Source organism: Taurulus bubalis, assembly GCF_910589615.1.
Source record: "Taurulus bubalis genome assembly, chromosome: 7".
Taxonomy (NCBI): domain Eukaryota; kingdom Metazoa; phylum Chordata; class Actinopteri; order Perciformes; family Cottidae; genus Taurulus; species Taurulus bubalis.
The window spans coordinates 3395554-3417479 of record NC_136595.1 but is presented as its reverse complement, the minus strand read 5'-3'; positions in this window follow the sequence as shown (position 1 = coordinate 3417479).

The window sequence follows — 21926 nt, the reverse complement described above, 5'->3', positions numbered from 1 at the left end:
GCTCCTTAAAGACGCTTCAGCCTCAACAGAGTCCAAAAGTGCATTTTGTTGTCGAACACTTAGATTCTATGATTTCCTGCATTTAATGCATCATAGAATACCAGACATTCATGTTTTATTGTAATATAAGAGTTCCTGATGCTCTCATCACGTTTTACTGCTTTAAGTTGCATTTATAACTTGTTATGCTCCGAAAAGACGTTCAGCCTCAACAGAGTCCAAAAGTGCATTTTGTTGTCAAACACTTAGATTCTATGATTTCCTGCATTTAATGAATCATAGAAAAGCAGACATTCAAGTTGTACTATAGTGTAAGAGTCCCTGATGCTCTCGTCACGTTTTACTGCTTTAAGTTGCATTTCCATCTTTTATGCTCCGAAAAGACGTTTCAGCCTCATCAGAGTCCAAAAGTGCATTTTGTTGTCAAACACTTAGATTCTATGATTTCCTGCATTTAATGCATCATAGAATACCAGACATTCAAGTTGTACTATAGTGTAAGAGTCCCTGATGCTCTCATCACGTTTTACTGCTTTAAGTTGCATTTATAACTTTTTATGCTCCGAAAAGACGTTCAGCCTCAACAGAGTCCAAAAGTGCATTTTGTTGTCAAACACTTAGATTCTATGATTTCCTGCATTTAATGCATCATAGAATACCAGCCATTTATGTTTCATTGTAATATAAGAGTACCTGATGCTCTCATCACGTTTTACTGCTTTAAGTTACATTTCCAACTTGTATGCTCCGAAAAGACGTTTCAGCCTCAACAGAGTCCAAAAGTGCATTTTGTTGTCGAACACTTAGATTCTATGATTTCCTGCATTTAATGCATCACAGAATACCAGACATTCAAGTTGTACTATAGTGTAAGAGTACCTGATGCTCTCATCACGTTTTACTGCTTTAAGTTGCATTTCCATCTTTTATGCTCCGAAAAGACGTTTCAGCCTCAACAGAGTCCAAAAGTGCTTTTTGTTGTCGAACACTTAGATTCTATTATTTCCTACATTTAATGCATCATTGAATACCAGACATTCAAGTTGTACTGTAGTGTAAGAGTGCCTGATGCTCTCATCACGTTTTACTGCTTTAAGTTGCATTTATAACTTTTTATGCTCCGAAAAGACGTTCAGCCTCAACAGAGTCCAAAAGTGCATTTTGTTGTCAAACATTTAAATTCTATGATTTCCTGCATTTAATGCATCATTGAATACCAGACATTCAAGTTGTACTGTAGTGTAAGAGTGCCTGATGCTCTCGTCACGTTTTACTGCTTTAAGTTGCATTTATAACTTTTTATGCTTCGAAAAGACGTTTCAGCCTCAACAGAGTCCAAAAGTGCATTTTGTTGTCAAACACTTAGATTCTATGATTTCCTACATTTAATGCATCATAGAAAACCAGACATTCATTTTTCATTGTAATATGAGAGTACCTGATGCTCTCATCACGTTTTACTGCTTTAAGTTGCATTTCCATCTTTTATGCTCCGAAAAGACGTTTCAGCCTCAGTAGAGTCCAAAAGTGCTTTTTGTTGTCGAACACTTAGATTCTATGATTTCCTGCATTTAATGCATCATAGAATATCAGCCATTTATGTTTCATTGTAATATAAGAGTACCTGATGCTCTCATCACGTTTTACTGCTTTAAGTTGCATTTCCAACTTTTATGCTCCTTAAAGACGCTTCAGCCTCAACAGAGTCCAAAAGTGCATTTTGTTGTCGAACACTTAGATTCTATGATTTCCTGCATTTAATGCATCATAGAATACCAGACATTCATGTTTTATTGTAATATAAGAGTTCCTGATGCTCTCATCACGTTTTACTGCTTTAAGTTGCATTTATAACTTGTTATGCTCCGAAAAGACGTTCAGCCTCAACAGAGTCCAAAAGTGCATTTTGTTGTCAAACACTTAGATTCTATGATTTCCTGCATTTAATGAATCATATAAAAGCAGACATTCAAGTTGTACTATAGTGTAAGAGTCCCTGATGCTCTCATCACGTTTTACTGCTTTAAGTTGCATTTCCATCTTTTATGCTCCGAAAAGACGTTTCAGCCTCATCAGAGTCCAAAAGTGCATTTTGTTGTCAAACACTTAGATTCTATGATTTCCTGCATTTAATGCATCATAGAATACCAGCCATTTATGTTTCATTGTAATATAAGAGTACCTGATGCTCTCATCACGTTTTACTGCTTTAAGTTGCATTTCCATCTTTTATGCTCCGAAAAGACGTTTCAGCCTCAACAGAGTCCAAAAGTGCATTTTGTTGTCGAACACTTAGATTCTATGATTTCCTGCATTTAATGCATCATAGAATACCAGACATTCATGTTTTATTGTAATATAAGAGTTCCTGATGCTCTCATCACGTTTTACTGCTTTAAGTTGCATTTATAACTTTTTATGCTCCGAAAAGACGTTCAGCCTCAACAGAGTCCAAAAGTGCATTTTGTTGTCAAACACTTAGATTCTATGATTTCCTGCATTTAATGCATCATTGAATACCAGACATTCAAGTTGTACTGCAGTGTAAGAGTGCCTGATGCTCTCGTCACGTTTTACTGCTTTAAGTTGCATTTATAACTTTTTATGCTTCGAAAAGACGTTTCAGCCTCAACAGAGTCCAAAAGTGCATTTTGTTGTCGAACACTTAGATTCTATGATTTCCTACATTTAATGCATCATAGAATACCAGACATTCAAGTTGTACTATAGTGTAAGAGTACCTGATGCTCTCATCACGTTTTACTGCTTTAAGTTGCATTTCCATCTTTTATGCTCCGAAAAGACGTTTCAGCCTCAGTAGAGTCCATAAGTCCATTTTGTTGTTGAACACTTAGATTCTATGGTTTCCTGCATTTAATGCCTCATGGAATACCAGACATTGAAGTTGTACTATAGTGTAAGAGTACCTGATGCTCTCATCACGTTTTACTGCTTTAAGTTGCATTTCCAACTTTTATGCTCCGAAAAGACGTTTCAGCCTCAACAGAGTCCAAAAGTGCATTTTGTTGTCAAACACTTAGATTCTATGATTTCCTGCATTTAATGCATCATAGAATACCAGACATTCATGTTTCATTGTAATATAAGAGTTCCTGATGCTCTCATCACGTTTTACTGCTTTAAGTTGCATTTATAACTTTTTATGCTCCGAAAAGACGTTCAGCCTCAACAGAGTCCAAAAGTGCATTTTGTTGTCAAACACTTAGATTCTATGATTTCCTGCATTTAATGAATCATAGAAAAGCAGACATTCAAGTTGTACTATAGTGTAAGAGTCCCTGATGCTCTCATCACGTTTTACTGCTTTAAGTTGCATTTCCATCTTTTATGCTCCGAAAAGACGTTTCAGCCTCATCAGAGTCCAAAAGTGCATTTTGTTGTCAAACACTTAGATTCTATGATTTCCTGCATTTAATGCATCATAGAATACCAGCCATTTATGTTTCATTGTAATATAAGAGTACCTGATGCTCTCATCACGTTTTACTGCTTTAAGTTACATTTCCAACTTGTATGCTCCGAAAAGACGTTTCAGCCTCAACAGAGTCCAAAAGTGCATTTTGTTGTCGAACACTTAGATTCTATGATTTCCTGCATTTAATGCATCATAGAATACCAGACATTCAAGTTGTACTATAGTGTAAGAGTCCCTGATGCTCTCATCACGTTTTACTGCTTTAAGTTGCATTTCCAACTTTTATGCTCCGAAAAGACGTTTCAGCCTCAACAGAGTCCAAAAGTGCATTTTGTTGTCGAACACTTAGATTCTATGATTTCCTGCATTTAATGCATCATAGAATACCAGACATTCATGTTTCATTGTAATATAAGAGTTCCTGATGCTCTCATCACGTTTTACTGCTTTAAGTTGCATTTATAACTTTTTATGCTCCGAAAAGATGTTTCAGGCTCAACAGATTCCATAAGTGCATTTTGTTGTCGAACACTTAGATTCTATGATTTCCTGCATTTAATGCATCATAGAATACCAGCAATTCATGTTTCATTGTAATTTAAGAGTACATGATGCTCTCATCACGTTTTACTGCTTTAAGTTGCATTTCCATCTTTTATGCTCCGAAAAGACGTTTCAGCCTCAACAGAGTCCAAAAGTGCATTTTGTTGTCAAACACTTAGATTCTATGATTTCCTGCATTTAATGAATCATAGAAAAGCAGACATTCAAGTTGTACTATAGTGTAAGAGTCCCTGATGCTCTCATCACGTTTTACTGCTTTAAGTTGCATTTCCATCTTTTATGCTCCGAAAAGACGTTTCAGCCTCATCAGAGTCCAAAAGTGCATTTTGTTGTCAAACACTTAGATTCTATGATTTCCTGCATTTAATGCATCATAGAATACCAGACATTCATGTTTCATTGTAATATAAGAGTACCTGGTGCTCTCATCACGTTTTACTGCTTTAAGTTGCATTTCCAACTTTTATGCTCCGAAAAGACGTTTCAGCCTCAACAGAGTCCAAAAGTGCATTTTGTTGTCAAACACTTAGATTCTATGATTTCCTGCATTTAATGCATGATAGAATACCAGACATTCATGTTTCATTGTAATATAAGAGTACCTGGTGCTCTCATCACGTTTTACTGCTTTAAGTTGCATTTCCAACTTTTATGCTCCGAAAAGACGTTTCAGCCTCAACAGAGTCCAAAAGTGCATTTTGTTGTCGAACACTTAGATTCTATGATTTCCTGCATTTAATGCATCATAGAATACCAGACATTCATGTTTCATTGTAATATAAGAGTTCCTGATGCTCTCATCACGTTTTACTGCTTTAAGTTGCATTTATAACTTTTTATGCTCCGAAAAGACGTTCAGCCTCAACAGAGTCCAAAAGTGCATTTTGTTGTCGAACACTTAGATTCTATGATTTCCTCCATTTAATGCATCATTGAATACCAGACATTCAAGTTGTACTGTAGTGTAAGAGTGCCTGATGCTCTCATCACGTTTTACTGCTTTAAGTTGCATTTATAACTTTTTATGCTCCGAAAAGACGTTTCAGCCTCAATAGAGTCCAAAAGTGCATTTTGTTGTCAAACACTTAGATTCTATGATTTCCTGCATTTAATGCATGCTAGAATACCAGCCATTCAATTTGTACTATAGTGTAAGAGTCCCTGATGCTCTCATCACGTTTTACTGCTTTAAGTTGCATTTCCAACTTTTACGCTCCGAAAAGACGTTTCAGCCTCAACAGAGTCCAAAAGTGCATTTTGTTGTCAAACACTTAGATTCTATGATTTACTGCATTTAATGCATCATAGAATACCAGACATTCATGTTTCATTGTAATATAAGAGTACCTGATGCTCTCATCACGTTTTACTGCTTTAAGTTGCATTTCCAACTTTTATGCTCCTTAAAGACGCTTCAGCCTCAACAGAGTCCAAAAGTGCATTTTGTTGTCGAACACTTAGATTCTATGATTTCCTGCATTTAATGCATCATAGAATACCAGACATTCATGTTTCATTGTAATATAAGAGTTCATGATGCTCTCATCACGTTTTACTGCTTTAAGTTGCATTTATAACTTTTTATGCTCCGAAAAGATGTTTCAGGCTCAGGAGATTCCATAAGTGCATTTTGTTGTCGAACACTTAGATTCTATGATTTCCTGCATTTAATGCATCACAGAATACCAGACATTCAAGTTGTACTATAGTGTAAGAGTACCTGATGCTCTCATCACGTTTTACTGCTTTAAGTTGCATTTCCATCTTTTATGCTCCGAAAAGACGTTTCAGCCTCAACAGAGTCCAAAAGTGCTTTTTGTTGTCGAACACTTAGATTCTATGATTTACTGCATTTAATGCATCATAGAATACCAGCCATTCATGTTTCATTGTAATATAAGAGTACCTGGTGCTCTCATCACGTTTTACTGCTTTAAGTTGCATTTCCAACTTTTATGCTCCGAAAAGACGTTTCAGCCTCAACAGAGTCCAAAAGTGCATTTTGTTGTCAAACACTTAGATTCTATGATTTCCTGCATTTAATGCATGATAGAATACCAGACATTCATGTTTCATTGTAATATAAGAGTACCTGGTGCTCTCATCACGTTTTACTGCTTTAAGTTGCATTTCCAACTTTTATGCTCCGAAAAGACGTTTCAGCCTCAACAGAGTACAAAATTACATTTTGTTGTCAAACACTTAGATTCTATGATTTCCTGCATTTAATTCATCATAGAATACCAGACATTCAAGTTGTACTATAGTGTAAGAGTACCTGATGCTCTCATCACGTTTTACTGCTTTAAGTTACATTTCTGACTTTTATGCTCCGAAAAGACGTTTCAGCCTCAACAGAGTCCAAAAGTGCATTTTGTTGTCAAACACTTAGATTCTATGATTTCCTGCATTTAATCCATGATATAATACCAGACATTCAAGTTGTACTATAGTGTAAGAGTCCCTGATGCTCTCATCACGTTTTACTGCTTTAAGTTGCATTTCCATCTTTTATGCTCCGAAAAGACGTTTCAGCCTTAACAGAGTCCAAAAGTGCATTTTGTTGTCAAACACTTAGATTGTATGATTTCCTGCATTTAATGCATGATAGAATACCAGACATTCAAGTTGTACTATAGTGTAAGAGTCCCTGATGCTCTCATCACGTTTTACTGCTTTAAGTTACATTTCCAACTTGTATGCTCCGAAAAGACATTTCAGCCTCAACAGAGTCCAAAAGTGCATTTTGTTGTCAAACACTTAGATTCTATGATTTACTGCATTTAATGCATCACAGAATACCAGCCATTCATGTTTCATTGTAACATAAGAGTACCTGGTGCTCTCATCACGTTTTACTGCTTTAAGTTGCATTTCCAACTTTTATGCTCCGAAAAGACGTTTCAGCCTCAACAGAGTCCAAAAGTGCATTTTGTTGTCGAACACTTAGATTCTATGATTTCCTGCATTTAATGCATCATAGAATACCAGACATTCATGTTTCATTGTAATATAAGAGTTCCTGATGCTCTCATCACGTTTTACTGCTTTAAGTTGCATTTATAACTTTTTATGCTCCGAAAAGACGTTCAGCCTCAACAGAGTCCAAAAGTGCATTTTGTTGTCGAACACTTAGATTCTATGATTTCCTACATTTAATGCATCATTGAATACCAGACATTCAAGTTGTACTGTAGTGTAAGAGTGCCTGATGCTCTCATCACGTTTTACTGCTTTAAGTTGCATTTATAACTTTTTATGCTCCGAAAAGACGTTTCAGCCTCAATAGAGTCCAAAAGTGCATTTTGTTGTCAAACACTTAGATTCTATGATTTCCTGCATTTAATGCATGCTAGAATACCAGCCATTCAAGTTGTACTATAGTGTAAGAGTCCCTGATGCTCTCATCACGTTTTACTGCTTTAAGTTGCATTTCCAACTTTTACGCTCCGAAAAGACGTTTCAGCCTCAATAGAGTCCAAAAGTGCATTTTGTTGTCAAACACTTAGATTCTATGATTTCCTGCATTTAATGCATGATATAATACCAGACATTCAAGTTGTACTATAGTGTAAGAGTCCCTGATGCTCTCATCACGTTTTACTGCTTTAAGTTGCATTTATAACTTTTTATGCTCCGAAAAGACGTTCAGCCTCAACAGAGTCCAAAAGTGCATTTTGTTGTCAAACACTTAGATTCTATGATTTCCTGCATTTAATGCATCATAGAATACCAGCCATTTATGTTTCATTGTAATATAAGAGTACCTGATGCTCTCATCACGTTTTACTGCTTTAAGTTACATTTCCAACTTGTATGCTCCGAAAAGACGTTTCAGCCTCAACAGAGTCCAAAAGTGCATTTTGTTGTCGAACACTTAGATTCTATGATTTCCTGCATTTAATGCATCACAGAATACCAGACATTCAAGTTGTACTATAGTGTAAGAGTACCTGATGCTCTCATCACGTTTTACTGCTTTAAGTTGCATTTCCATCTTTTATGCTCCGAAAAGACGTTTCAGACTCAACAGAGTCCAAAAGTGCTTTTTGTTGTCGAACACTTAGATTCTATGATTTCCTGCATTTAATGCATCATAGAATACCAGACATTCAAGTTGTACTATAGTGTAAGAGTCCCTGATGCTCTCATCACGTTTTACTGCTTTAAGTTGCATTTATAACTTTTTATGCTCCGAAAAGACGTTCAGCCTCAACAGAGTCCAAAAGTGCATTTTGTTGTCAAACACTTAGATTCTATGATTTCCTGCATTTAATGAATCATAGAAAAGCAGACATTCAAGTTGTACTATAGTGTAAGAGTGCCTGATGCTCTCATCACGTTTTACTGCTTTAAGTTGCATTTATAACTTTTTATGCTCCGAAAAGACGTTTCAGCCTCAATAGAGTCCAAAAGTGCATTTTGTTGTCAAACACTTAGATTCTATGATTTACTGCATTTAATGCATCATAGAATACCAGACATTCATGTTTCATTGTAATATAAGAGTACCTGATGCTCTCATCACGTTTTACTGCTTTAAGTTGCATTTCCAACTTTTATGCTCCTTAAAGACGCTTCAGCCTCAACAGAGTCCAAAAGTGCATTTTGTTGTCGAACACTTAGATTCTATGATTTCCTGCATTTAATGCATCATAGAATACCAGACATTCATGTTTCATTGTAATATAAGAGTTCCTGATGCTCTCATCACGTTTTACTGCTTTAAGTTGCATTTATAACTTTTCATGCTCCGAAAAGACGTTCAGCCTCAACAGAGTCCAAAAGTGCATTTTGTTGTCAAACACTTAGATTCTATGATTTCCTGCATTTAATGAATCATAGAAAAGCAGACATTCAAGTTGTACTATAGTGTAAGAGTCCCTGATGCTCTCATCACGTTTTACTGCTTTAAGTTGCATTTCCATCTTTTATGCTCCGAAAAGACGTTTCAGCCTCAACAGAGTCCAAAAGTGCTTTTTGTTGTCGAACACTTAGATTCTATGATTTCCTGCATTTAATGCATCATAGAATACCAGACATTCATGTTTCATTGTAATATAAGAGTTCCTGATGCTCTCATCACGTTTTACTGCTTTAAGTTGCATTTATAACTTTTTATGCTCCGAAAAGATGTTTCAGGCTCAACAGATTCCATAAGTGCATTTTGTTGTCGAACACTTAGATTCTATGATTTCCTGCATTTAATGCATCATAGAATACCAGCAATTCATGTTTCATTGTAATATAAGAGTACATGATGCTCTCATCACGTTTTACTGCTTTAAGTTGCATTTCCATCTTTTATGCTCCGAAAAGACGTTTCAGACTCAACAGAGTCCAAAAGTGCTTTTTGTTGTCGAACACTTAGATTCTATGATTTCCTGCATTTAATGCATCATAGAATACCAGACATTCAAGTTGTACTATAGTGTAAGAGTCCCTGATGCTCTCATCACGTTTTACTGCTTTAAGTTGCATTTATTACTTTTTATGCTCCGAAAAGACGTTTCAGCCTCAACAGAGTCCAAAAGTGCCAGTCTATGCCACATCTATCACTCATCTGCCACCAGGGGTCGAACTGTCTGATGACAGTGTTGACCTTTCCGGTTTCTCTGGGACTTCTACTAGCCTGTCATCTACCAAGCCTGTTCTCATTCAGCTATCAAGCCAGATTCATGAACACAGACTCATTTATGCACCGTGCTGCCCTATAAATCTTTTGGGCCGAGACTTACTCATTCAGTCGTCGTCTCTCATTCACCGTTCCCCTGATGGGTTGATATTGACATTTCCTGATGGGCAGACGTACCACTGTTCTTCGGATGAAGACTCACAATTTCCTATGATGGACCTGATAATGGCGCAACTCGCGGCGGGAGCACAACCGATCAGTCGGCAGTTGGATGCGGTAGCAGACATTTATTGGGCTAAAATACTCGATGATGACCCGGGTTTTGCCTCAGGGATGCACCTGTTCCAGCAGTGGTTGCCCTGGTTAAAGACCCTCCACCCCTACAAGAGCCAATTGACTCTTTCCACTGTACTCTCAATTGTGATAGGACAGGTGACTTGCTTTACCAGGACTGGTTTGCTGAACATCTGGAGGGCCAGCAGTGGTCCCTCCCCCTGTCTCATTTGTACGCAGGGCCAGAGGGTGTGGTTTTCTCTATAAATTTAGACCCGTTCCAGAAGGAACAGTACTGCTCTGAGAGTTCCTTTCTGCATGTCACTCTTGCCATCGCTGCCTCATATCAAGCCAAAGATTTAGGCCCAATGACTAAGCCGGCCTCAGAGGCCACAGATTGGCAACCATCGCCGTTTCCTGGTGTGGAGTGGTCTCCTTTGACATGCATTTTTCGGATTGCGTTCGCATCTGTTGCTGTATCTACGTTACAACATTGTATAGTTTCCCGAACACACAGTTGCGAACGAGAGGATCACGAATGTGCAGCTCAAATGCTGGATTCTCTCCCATCTGAAGTATGGTCCACGGGCCCCACTTATGTCGGTTTTTGCGTTGCGGCTCCACCTGTAGTTTTCTCCACTAATTCACTGGATCCGATTTGGCGTCCCCAATACCCTATTTCCCCAGAGGGGGAGAGGGGTATTTCTGACACCATCTCTGGTCTTATGGCTGCAGGTGTTTTGCGCAAAATATCGTCCTCTCGGTGGAACACACCTATCTTGCCAAAAGAAAAGAAAGGTACGGGTAAATATCGGATAGTCCACGATCTTCGGGCCATTAATGACATTGTGTCTACCGCCACCGTTCCAGTTCCGAACCTCCATTCTGCTCTGTCTCAATTGACACCTGCACACACCCATTTCACCTGTATTGATCTGGCCAATGCATTTTTCTGCATCCCATTGGACCCCACAATGCAGGAAATGTTTGCGTTTTCTTTTATGGGGCAGAAATACACTTACAATCGTCTACCTCAGGGGTTCGTACTCTCGCCAGGTCTGTTCAACGCCAGCCTGAGACAAATGTTGGACCCGTTCATGGTTCCCGCTGACACGTGCATCATTCAGTATGTTGACGAAATACTAATCGTAGCCCCATCTGCGGAGGTGGCGTTGCAGGTCACGTGGGACCTGTTACTGCACCTGTCTGCTTGCGGATTTAAAGTCTCCCGCGCCAAGGTGCAGTGCGCACGCTCTGAAGTTGCTTTTCCTCGGCCGTCGCAATGGCACTAGTGTCTCCTCTAACCATCGAGACTCCATTCTACATCATCCCAAGCCTCAGACTGTCAAACAGATGTTGGCGTTTATCGGTTTGGCCAATTACAGCCGCCATTTTGTACCTGATTTTGCTGAACATACGGCCCCCTTGCGTGAGATGCTGAAGACAGCGGGTTTGCGTGACTTACCGGCCCCTCTTGTTTGGACGTATGCTGCTGAAAACTCATTTATCACTCTCAAGCAACTACTGTCGAGTGCAGTAGACCTTTCTGTCCCAGACTATACCATTCCCTTCTATCTGGATGTTTCTGAGAAAGCAGATTCTGTTTCCGGTGTGCTTTTTCAGAAAAAGGGGGGAGAGAGACACATTTTGTTGTACACTTCCATTTTGTTGGAACCTATTGAGAAAAGGCACCCATCATGCACTCAGTACGCCGCAGGACTTGCAAAGATAATTTTAAAAACATCACACATAGTGCTGAGACATCCACTGACCATTCTAACATCACACAGCACAGTGGCGTATGTTACTGGGAAGTCTTTCACGCTGACATCCGTACGACAGAACCGAATTGAACAGATAATCACACAGGCCAACATCACATTCACTCATGAGGGAGTGAATGCTGCCGAAGGAATGGGGGAGGGCTCTCCACATTGCTGTGAGAAAAGAGTAGCTACAGAAATAAAAGCGTCAGAAAAATTAGAGTCAGAAGTTTTAAAAGATCCCGAACTGACATTATTCACAGATGGCTGTTGCTACAAACACCCTAAAGATGGCCTCGTAGCTTCTTATGCGGTAATAAGTTGCGATCCCACCACCAAAGAAACAAACGTCTTGCGAGCAGAGAAATTGCGAAACAAACCTTCAGCGCAAGCAGCCGAGCTAAAAGCAGTGATAGAGGCTTTGAAATTAGGCAAAGGGAAAACAGTAAACATATACACAGACTCAGCATATGTACACAGTGCTGTGAACTTCCACTTAGCTGAGTGTATGAGAGCTGGATTTAAAACCACAGCAGGCACAGAGATCAAATATCAAAACCTAGTCATGGAACTTATAGAAGCATTAGAAGCCCCCTCGAGAGTGGCAGTGATGAAATGCAAAGGACATGACAAGGGAGACACGTTTATAACACATGGAAATGATTGCGCAGACCAAGCAGCAAAGAAGGCAGGAGGATATCAGGCTACCATGATGATGCAAAGGGTATATGAGACTCCTACAGAAATGGTTTTGCTGGGAAGAGACGTGATCATAAATCACCAAAAACAGGCTTCGCCTGAGGAAAGGTCAGCCTGGAAGGGGGCGGGGGGCACAAAGATGGAAGAAGGTCTGTGGCAGTCCACTGAGGGTCTGCCCATGCCCCCAGCCAAGTTACTGAGAGACTTGATTTCAGAAGCACATGGACCAGGACATGTTGCTCAAAAAGAAGTTAAGCGACTTCTTTCATCGTGGTGGCATCCATTCATGACAGAGACTATACAAGACGCATTAGGAGAATGCGAGACATGTATGTTGTTCAATATAAGACCCACAGTGCGAGTGGGCAGCGGCAAACAAAGAATACCAAAACTTCCTGGACAGGAAGTAGTAATGGATTATACTGACATATTGGAAAGTGTGGGGGGGCAACGTTACTTGCTGGTGCTGGTGGGTGCATACACCGGCTGGCCTGAAGCGTACCCCTGTTGCCGGGAGGATGCGTCCTCGGTTATTAAAGCACTGGTGAACCACTACATTCCAACACATGGGTTTCCTAGGAAGATACGATCTGATAATGGGACCCATTTTAAGAACAAAGATCTCCAACTGGTGGAGCAATTGTTGGGCTTGAAACACCGATTTGGGTCCGTGTACCATCCTCAGTCGCAGGGAAAGGTAGAGAGAATGAACAGAACTTTGAAATCAAAGCTGGGAAAGATATGCAGGGATAGAAAGCTGACCTGGGTGGCGGCACTGCCGATAGCCCTCATGTCAGTGCGCATGTCGGTTAACTCATCCACTGGTTACACCCCGTTTGAGTTACACACAGGTACTCCATTTCCAGGACCAGGGCAGCCATGCTTGGAGGAAGTGAGTATGAAACACCTCCCACACAAAGAATATTATGCATTAGTCAACTGTATGCGTTCCAGATTTGACAGACAAACCAAGAGCCCGCCGGAGGATACAGAACTGATACCAGAGACCGCCCCAACCACTCACGTCTTCCTCAAGGTGCTCAAGCGGAAGTGGACGGAGCCACGGTGGACGGGACCGTTCGAGGTCACCGAGAGGACCTCGCATGCCGTGCGGCTCAAAGGAAAAGGAGAAGTGTGGTACCACCTCTCCCAGTGTGCCCCAGCGCCGGCCACCAAAAGAGGCCCTGCGCTTCAGACACGGAGTGCAAAAGAGGCAGAATAATCCTCACACCAGTGTCCATCGTGACTCAGGCAGTCTACCCTGAGTCACAGAAGAAAGAAGAGGACCAAAGGGGGTGGGAGAGGAACGGTTCTCCCCTCCAACAACGGAGTGCCAATCCGCATCTCATCAACAGCAAGAAACTGTTAAACCTGTTAGGGTGTAAGAACCAGGTTTTTTATGAAGGTTTGATTCATGTTCGTACTCGGTAAACGCCCACTAGATTTTGTGTACCCCGAGCAATTGTCAGAAATCAGTTAGTCAGTGTGGCTCACCCTTGTGACCTTTAGATGTCTGAATTACAGACAGACTCAGCTCCCTTTTTCGCTACTAAGACAAATATGAAAGTCAGATAAGGGGGAGTCTCACAGAAATGGGATAAATATCCATTGTTCTTAGAGAACGGTGCCCACTCTCATTCTGTGGGTGTGCTGACTGTGTGCAGACTGTATGCAGAGCAGACCATCAGGGGAGCTGAGTCCAAGGCCTTGTATTTGGTATGCATTTCATGTATGTGTGTAATTGCTAAATAAATAACCTTAACTGTAATATAACCTGTTCTGTCAATTCTTGAACACTCAAGGAATATCCTGGCGAGGAGGATTCCTTTTCAACATCTATGTAAAATAAGTTGTTTGTGTATACATTACAATGCATGAAATATGATAATTAATAAGGGATATTATTATGAGGGATTTGTAATTGTATGCATATGAAGGTCACTGTTATTACTGTAGAATGATTGATGTGTGAATGAATGTTAGACAAATACTGCATGCTGCATGATATATTGACTACTGCTTTAAGGAAGTGTAGTTCTCTTGTTCGCCTGAGGTGGGGGCGCTGAACATTGACTTTTGAGATGATAGAATCTACCCTTTTCTGGAGAAGAAGAAGAATAGCGCCGCCCCTGAAGCTGCAGGCGAATGAATGAGTGAAAATGTGTGAAATAATAGAACTAACCAATGGAAGGGCCTTATGTAGCTATGTGAATGTATGAGATAAACTAACACGAGAGACTAGAAGGGGCTCTCTTGAACCACAGAGGTGGCAGGTAACTGGGGGACAGACTGTGAATCTGTGAGCAAGAGATTGCCTCAATCAAGAATGCATACACTGTTTTTGTGATGAACCTTTTATTGAATACTTTTTAATTATACCTCATCGAATTCCGGACTATTACTTCCCATGATCACCCGATTTAAAGAATACATTCTCACTAGCTAGCGCGTGTTAGCTAGCTAGCTAACATGAACTTTAAGCAGTCTGAATGTATTGTCATACGGCTGAGGGATTCACATTGACCGGCAGAGTCACTGCCCGTGCTTTGCTTGCTCTTTGTATTTTATTTTGACCTGACAGTAGGCAATATGTATGTATTAATGTGTTAATAGTTAGTTGTATGCCAGTAATGACTTAACTTAATTAATGCAGAGCATGCTGTAGGCACTGAGCACAGACTGTATTGCGGACCTCCCTTGCCCTCCCTCTGCTGTGTGCAGTGTTGCCAACTCCTCAGCAAGAAAAATAGCTATTGGCTGTCTTAAAAGTAGCTAGAAGTCGCTAAATGACGTCATCGCCTAATTTGCATAATTGTAATGGAAGCTGTAGGAGACAGGAATATAGTGATATAGCAATTGTTTTACTCATTAATGCCAGCTTGCTTTGGGTGGAACTGTTTTAATGTTGCTTTGCCTTTTGAGTATGTTTTTTAGTTGGCATGTGTTTATTTATAACACAAAGTTTGACATAAATCTGCTTCACAGTACAGGCAGTATGGCCATGTAGCATCTCCAATAAACGGCTACAGCCAGCCTTTGAATTCAGGGTTTGATTCCCACTCCCTATGTATTTTTGAGCTTACAGTTAGACTGAGACATGATGACTATATGTTTAGCTGATGTCACAGAGAGGCACACACAGTGGACAAGGTGTCTGAGGTCATTTATTTTAGTGTAACAGTGAAGAAACATTTACATCCAGCCAGGGCGGGATCAGCGGCGGCTTTGCGCCATTCATTTTTAGTCTGGACGCGGAGACGTGTGGGTCTCTCCTCTCTGCCGCTACCGCTGCGCGACTCTCTCGGCTCCTGTGAGTGCTTTGGGACGGCGGAGGGGGCGGGGCTCACGGCAGCACCCGCTGCTCGCTGAGGATCCTTTCTTTTTCTTCCGGTCACAGTAAACAATGGCGACCAAGTTGGAGCGGCTGCATTTGGAGTTGGAGCTCATCAATATTGAAGAGCAAATGCTTATATTGCAAATGTTGAAGCGCAGGCGACAGAGAAGACGTTTGCGGAGGTGGTGTAGGAAGACAGACCGGAAAAAGCAACTGCCGGAACTGCAGAACGATACGTGCCGCGCTTTCTTGTCAGTCTCCAAGACACCAGGAAGTCTCCAATTACACACACAAAAGTCTCTAGATTTGTCGCTAGTCGCTTTTCACAAAAAAAAGTCTCCAAGAGGGTTTGGAAAGTCGCCAGATATAGCGAGAAAGTCTCCAAGTTGGCAACACTGGCTGTGTGGGTGCATGTTTGTTTGTTTGTAAACTGGAGGATATTTGCTTCAAAATTGCTTGATCCCATTTTTTGTTTTAACTATTTAGAAATGTAAAAGATTGATAATTTAAGCGTAAAGTAAACACATGTTATATATATATATATATATATATATATATATATATATATATATATGAAATAAAAATATTATATGTGAGTTTTATTTTTCTGAAACACAAATTTGAACCTATTGTGCATTTTTTTTCTTCTTTCTACAGATGTCATCAAGAATGTCCAGTACGTGACGTGAAATGTAAATTTTGTGCATTCTCCTCTAATGGACATGAAGAATAATCCATCATTATAAACGGCATCATGGACATCATCTGCAGTGTTTAGGCCTTGTCTGTACTCAAATACCTTTTGGTATTGAATTCATCTACTCTTGTCTGTTTTTGTAGGATACAAACCAGAACCGAAGAACAGCTGCCCTGCTTGGTTTTCGTGCTACTATCTTTCAGAGGATTCCTCCGACATAATCCGGATGTATGATGTAAAACACTATTTTTACACATTTACTACACTCAATGGTTGTAATGCGACAATGTAACATGTTTTGTTTTCATTAGCTTTATTACCCACACACATTTTTATAGAGATTTTGTATAATTGCAAACTACCTTTTCAATGGAGTCTTCTTCACCTTTTTTGTTTTAGGGATTTTTAATGAGGACTCTCAAAACATTGAACTAGTACTATTTTGGAGTTGTCAGTTAAGATGTGAATGTCTTTATATGACTTCAGGTTCATGGAGAAACCCTGGACGAATGCAGGTTGGACTGTTGTGTCTCAGTCAGTCATGCACTGTCTGTCAGTCACTCAAACATTCAGTTACTATCTTTGTCAGTCAGTAACTGTTTCTGCAGTCAGTCAGTCATTCAGCCAGTCACTGTCTCAGTCAGTCAGTCAATGTCTCTGTCAGTCAGTCGTTCAGCCAGTCACTATCTCAGTCAGTCAGTCACTGTCTTTGTCAGTCATTCAGCCAGTCACTGTCTCAGTCAGTCAGTGTCGGTCTCAGTCCCAAACCCAAGCCTGCCTTCTTGGGTAAGGAATTCAGATAGGTCTTAATTCCTTACCCAGTTCTGCTCTCCATCCTGCTGCTGGGTGATTTCAACATCCACACCACCGACTGTAAAATAGCCACATCATTTATTGAAATGCCTGAAAGCCCTCAACACATCAACTTCTCCACCCGTATCCAAGGTCACATATTTAAAGTGGTCCGTTCCAATGAAGCTCAAGCGTAAATTCAGTAAGGAAGACACTCTTTACTCTCCGGTTCATTCATAAGCAGTCTCTAAATCTCACAGCGATTACTCCATCAGCTGATTGGGGGTGTGTATGTAGAATGAACCAACCAGTCTGAGTCAGCACAATTTCCATAAGCCAATTACAGTGTTGCTGTTAAACTTTGAAATAGTTTCCCCGCTCTGCTTGCTGTCAGTTGTCATTTCAGCTCAAACCGATGTGACTGGGGGAAATGTTACTCTGCTTTTTACATCTAGTTATTGGTAACCGAAGAGTCAGATCTCAACATCGATGTTCAGCCGGAGCTGGCAGTCAGCCGCACGCTGCCGGTGCAGCGGCACTCACCCAGCGCGGCGCAGCGTCCACACAGGAGCATGAAACCTCTCGGCTCGGCTGAAAGATCACGTTGGTATTCCAGCATCAGGCCTCTCTCTCTGGGTACATCCTAAGTCTCTAAATTGCATCCCTGTTTCACTTGCGTCTTTTACCTGCGTCTTAGTCCCTCCCACCAGGGATGCATGGAGAGACGCAAGGAAACCAAGCAGGGAGAGAAGACACAAGGAAGTATGTTTTAATAGACATGAGACGTCCTTTCCTCTGAAGCGTCACGTGAAGCCACGTCGGTTTCTGATGACAGCGGCCGACTGACAATTGATCACAGCTGATCAGCTGTCAGTCGCTTGACAGCTGACAGAGTTTTGTCTGGAGAGTTTTTAGGGAACATTCCAATAAAAATGCACTTAAAATATTGATAACAATTATCGTATGTTTTCAGTTAATTTAATGGTGTTAAACTACAATTTATATTAATAAAGACACAGTTATCATGAGTGTCAGAGTGGAGATGTTTTCTCTGTCGTCTCTTACCGTTTAATAAACTGCATTGAGTATTTTTAAACTGTATTTTATACTGTATCTTATTAATTTATTATTTACGTCGGTATGTTTTGAAATTGTAATTGTGACATCATTAAATAAAATAACCCACAATATAAATATAGTTTCTCTTCATTACGTGTTGTAAAAAGTGTTTCCTCTTTCCAGCTCTCTCTGATTTTAATGACATACATAATACAAGTTATTGAGGGAAACAACAGTTAAAATCTTTGAAGACAGTTGTTTGTGGTCCTTTTATTATTCAGACCTAAAATGAACATATTTTAACCAGATGGTGAATAAGAAAACAGATATAATATATAGCTTGAGTTTAATCTGTGATCGTCTTCACTCTGGTATGAAACTTCAGCGATCAGTCCGCTCAGCTGCAGTGTCCAATCACATAACAGATGAACAGCGAGGGGGCATGTCCAGCGTTAAAACACTTCCTGGAAGCTTGCTCTCGGGGATCCTCGATCATGGCTCCTCCGATTTCCCTCCTCGCTCCTTGCTCCTCCGAGCAGAATAAGAGCTTTGGGACGGCCGTCAAGATGGTGGCGCAGAACCACTTCCGGTTCAATCGAGGAGCGAGGAAACGACAATTTAGAGACTTGGGATGTACCCTCTCTCTCTCACTCGCCAACTCCGCCGGCGAGTAAGTCTAGTTAGTTCCCGGTAAACGCTGCATATTTACTACATTAGTACCGGCGGCGCCACCAGGGCTCCAGGCAATACCAGCCGGCATGCTAAATCAGCGCATCATAAACGTCAGCGCATCATAAACGTGAACTGTGTTCCGCTCCACTGAGGAGCGGAACTATGGGGCCAGACTCGTGTCTGGAGTTTCAAAGTATGAGCTTGTTAATCAGTATGAACTGTCCTTCCAGTCGCGGAAGGGGTGCGCATCTGTAGAGTACAAATCAGGTTGCCCGAGTAATAATGTATCGATGCAGCGGTTAAACTTAGTTAATCCTCGCCTCAGTGATGACGGCGCCAGGTGTGTGCGTGTGGCATAAAGAAAGTAATCGTGGCGTGGTCATGACTTCTCATAAGGTCCAACGGGTGTTTAAGATAGACGTAGCCTAATAGTTGTATTAACGGATATGTACTAATAAATAAAGTAGTTGGCTTCATATATGTCAACAATAAGTTTAATTTCAAATGGTATGGGAGGAAGTAGAGGTTATATACACTAATATAAATAAAGGTTATTCTCGTTTCAATTAAAATAAAGGATGCATGTGAAGTTTAAGAATACATAAAGGTATTTAACTGCAACGGTAAATGGAGTACATTCAGAGGAATGAAAATGACCAGGCGCCTGAGCGTTGTGCCTGCTGAGACGCCCGAGCGTTGCGCCTGCTAAGGCCGGCAAAGGCGCGGCAGCATTTTGCCTGCAAAGGCGTGGCAGCATTGTGACGGCAAAGGTGCAGCAGCATGGAGCCTGCAAAGGCACGGCAACATTGAGCTACAAAGCCCTTTAAAGGTGCGGCAGCGTGGTGCTTGCAAAGGCGCTGTAGCATGGAGCTTGCAAAGGCGCTGTAGCATTGTCCCTGCAAAGGCGTGGCAAGAAGAAGATGCAAGAGACCTGTGAGACCTGTAAGACATGTGAGACAGAGAGAAAGAGAAGAAAACGAAAAACAAAAAGAGAGAACGCAGATAATCTCCGGCTGTGCTCTTTGACACTTGAGAACATATTTAGCACGTAGTCTGGTTGACGGTGGTCAGCCACATTGCATAAGTTAGGACGAAATCATTGGAATAAGTATTGTCCTTTTAAGACTAGTCAATAGGTTTCTGAAGGAGCTTTAACCGTAGACTCAGAACATACGGCCTGGTAGTTGGTTATGTTTATTCTTATAATGTTCAACTTGTGTGATTTTAGTCAATAGTTAAAAGTACTTGTAGAGTATCCAAATTAAGTTGCAACGCTAATTAGAATACCCGTTTGGTTAGCTGAGTAACATAACGTGACATGTTCTGCAATGCGTGTGATAGTTAGTGTATGTCCTGTAAGAATGACAAAGGTAGATAAGCTAGGGAAGGTATGAAAGCGCGCCGCAATATGGGATAATTCTCAATTATCTATTGGTGGTAGGTCCAGATACGACCGCATCTGGATTTGGACTGTGGCCTGCCTGGTAATGACATGAGCATAAAGTAGGAATGGCTGCATTTAGGCTCAGAAGCGAGCGCGTTTGCGGAGGCTTCTGCTATGGTGCAAGAACGTATTAAAGTGACAAAATTGCCAGTTGCGTCATCTCTTAGGGATCCAAATATGCCTGATATTAGCCATCTTGTTGACAGAGCCGTGATGATCGGCAGGTCAGGTCTCTGTACGATTACCGTATGGGGTAATATTTCTTCAAAAAGCTTTGAAGAATTTCTGGGATTCACTAAACATCTATACGGATGCTGGCCATCCATGGGTTTTGGGGGGTTTATTATGGCTCATTGTCTCTCAAACGTAAAGATGAAGCCGTACAGGCAGAATTACCAATGTGCTTATGAGAGTTAATAAGGAAAAAGTGGCGAAGCACGGTAGCCTCCCTTAGCACTCTATCCCCCCTCGCACTCTAACCGGAAGTCAGACACCAATTATAAGCGTGAGCTAAACCCAAGGAGTGCTTACTTGTATCAGTTAAAATGTGTTTAAATTCATCATTTTATAATGCTGCTATGCCAACCAAATATTATGTGACAAAGCAACAGTCCCCAACATGATAAGTGTTTGGACAGGGGGAGGAGATAGGGGTGAAAGGTGGATGGGACCTTATCTGAAAGCAAAACAATAATGACCATAAACACATCATGTTATTACAACATTGGATGACTTTAATCCACAACTCCAGTCATATTATAACACAAGTCTATTTTACACTGCTCAGTTAGCAGCTAAGAAAAAAAAAACTGTGAATTGGATGGGAAGTCAGAATGAACAGGGAAGAACTGAGTTTAGCCGCTGGTAACATCTGAACTACTGAGAATAAATGATGCAGGTTTCTGTTTACATCTGATGATAATTTAGTTGAACGTTGAGCATTTTAAGTGGATGTATTTAACCGCCCTCTGTCTGCTGATAAATGACCCCCAAACACAGTGCTTTTCAACCATGTGTCATGACAACAGTGTGCAGCTTTTCATTCCAAACAATATGGGCCAGAAGCAGTCGAGATATAACAGCGTCTCTTGTGGTGTACTGGAACAAAGCAGGTGCTTAGTCCTCCACCATGTCATGTGGTCAGGAAACAGGAAAGGTTTGGTTGGTAGAAGCTGTGTCCCACTTCAGAGGCTGTCTGCAGAGGTGTGTCCTTCAGAGGACTAAAGCTACATTACAAGTTACAATACTTGACCTCACAGAGACCACCATTAACGATGCATTCAGGCAGTCCTTGTCAGCTCGTAAAAGTGGACATTTGATTCATCATTGTTCAAATATATCCATATATTCCATTTCACTGATGATACATACACATAACAATATTCCAACTTGACAAGTAGACAAAAAGTAACCAGTGCAATGGATTTGGGGATATTAAGGACGACTAAAAATGTATCTGTTCTGTTCTTCAAATGTATACAAAAAGAGGCTGCATTTCAAATGGGACTTTGGAACGGGACAGCCGATATACTTTGTCATGAAATGTGGACTTGACAGG